This window comes from Triticum dicoccoides, chromosome 5B, assembly GCF_002162155.2.
Source record: "Triticum dicoccoides isolate Atlit2015 ecotype Zavitan chromosome 5B, WEW_v2.0, whole genome shotgun sequence".
Classification (NCBI taxonomy): Eukaryota; Viridiplantae; Streptophyta; class Magnoliopsida; order Poales; family Poaceae; genus Triticum; species Triticum dicoccoides.
Window position 1 is genome coordinate 704835642 of NC_041389.1, and position 2372 is coordinate 704838013.

Consider the following 2372-nt stretch of genomic DNA (forward strand, 5'->3'; position numbering starts at 1 on the left):
CAATCTCTCGATCCCCAACCACCCAGCCGCCGTCGCCATCGTCCTCCGTCCTCTCCCCCAACCCCAGCCGCCGGTGACCCCTTTCCTCCCCTTCTCTCCCACGGTTGCGGTCGGATCCGTACTCCCTCCTCGCTCATGACCTAGACCTAGCTGCATGGCATGGCCATGGCCATGGCGGCGGCCAGATCCACCCTCCTCCCTCATCTCCTTGCCGCCGGCACCTCCTCCCCATCCTGTAGTGGCGTGTCCCGTCACCTCCTCCTTCCTCGACGCGTCCCGCAGCAGTGCCCACTGCATCCCGCAGATGTCGTCCCTCTCCCTCTACGACATCGCTGCCACGCCCGGCGTCGCGGCTAACGTCTCCCATATCACACCCACGCCCTGGTACGTCCCCATTCCCCACGCCTTTGCTTGCCCCGTCGCTCGCTCCGCTGGATCCGCGTCTCACTAGTCCGATGGGGCCGCCGCTCCTGAAGGTGAAGGGATTCGTCGGGGACGACCAGCTCTGTCTCCTTCCTCCCTCGATCCATGCGATGGCGGGCACCAGGACAAACACCGGCGGGAGCGCATGCTGGCCCGGCGCGCGGCTACAGCGATCAGAGTGCGCCCATCAGCCATGCCGGTGCGTGCGGAGTCGATCCCGCGACCGTCGTCACGCGAACCACCACTGCCTCGTCGCTGATAAGGCCACGATGGAAAGAGCCACTACTGCCACCGCGGGAAGCCGCCCTTATCACCGCTCCTCTGCTTCTTCGCCATGGACTATGTCGATACTTCTCTGCTTCTTCTCCGTGGCCACGCTCCCTTTCCACTCCTTCAAGCACAAGCAGCAGAAGCACTTGGCGGCGAGCATGTACAGGCTGCACACACACACAAGCTATCTAAGGTAAGCTAACAGGATGGTTGATCAATTCTTTGCAAGACAAGCACGTACACAGATGCCTAAGCAGCTTAATTGATTCCGACTATCTGAACAAGTTACTGTTATCCAAATGATTTTGCTACAATAACCTATTATTCACCATTAAGTAGATGTCTATGTAGTAGAAACTTACACTACCAGTGATAGTCTGAATCTAAGAACTCACCCAGTTTATCTGATCTTCCCAACAAGAGCAGTTGCCACTTCATTTCCTGTGGTTTGCAAATTGATTGTCACTTACCAAGTAAGCTGTGCGTTCCCTAGCCAGGTCACTCTGTCCGGACTGATCAATGTGGTGGACGACCTCTGGTCCAGCGGCAGCCATGAGCGGATCCTCATCTTCACCACCAACCACAAGGACCGGCTCGACCCGGCGCTGCTCCAGCGTTGCAGGTGATTCGTTAACACACAACCATGATGATTCCTATCCTACCTGTGCTGTGCTTATTGCTTCCAAGCTAGTGATGGCGGTCACAGGTGCAATCCACAAAACACAATTAGGAATGACCAGTGGACTAATCTCAAACTGGTAGTAGCTGATCTGGCTTCTCTGGAAATATCATGAAATAAAATGCTTCTAGTGCTGAGTAATTGAGCATTATAAAAGAACGTGTAGGACATAATTGCCATAAGTTGGACTAATGTGGAGTCTAGGATCTCATCCCACCACCACCTCAATCTGGAATTTCCTGTAATTACCGGTCACTACCTTCAACTGGTTGTGCATTTTCCAACAAATGACAAACATTGTCTCTGTGTTCCATCATGTGAATTCCGATTCTGAAATGAACATGTCTTGGTCTGCTTAATTATTTGTTTGCAGGTTGCATGTATTTGAAGGAATCCGTTCAAGATGCAGCTACCCCTGCACACCATGGTCGCGTTGTAAGTGAACGCAATAATTTCAAAATAAATTCCTATGGTCACGCAAGATCTATCTAGGTGATGCATAACAACGAGAGGGGAGAGTGTTGTCTACCTACTCTCGTAGACCGAAAGCGGAAGCGTTATGACAACACGGTTGATGTAGTCGTACGTCTTCACGATTTGACCGATCATAGCACCGAAGGTACGACACCTCCGCGATCTGCACAAGTTCAGTTCGGTGACGTCCCATGAACTCTAGATCCATCTGAGGTCGAGGGACAGTTTTGTCAGCACGACGGCGTGGTGACAGTGATGATGAAGTTACCGGCGCAAGGCTTCGCCTGAGCACTACGACGATATGACCGAGGTGGAAATCTGTGGAGGGGGGCACCGCACATGGCTAAAAGATCAAATTGATCAACTTTTATCTCTATGGGGTGCCCCCTCCTCCGTATATAAAGGAGTGGAGGAGGGGGCCGGCTGGCCTCAAGGGGTGCGCCCCAAGGGGGGAATCCTACTCCAAGTAGGAGTAGTTCCCCCTTTCCTAGTGCAACAAGGAGGGGAAGGAAGGAGGGGAAGGAGA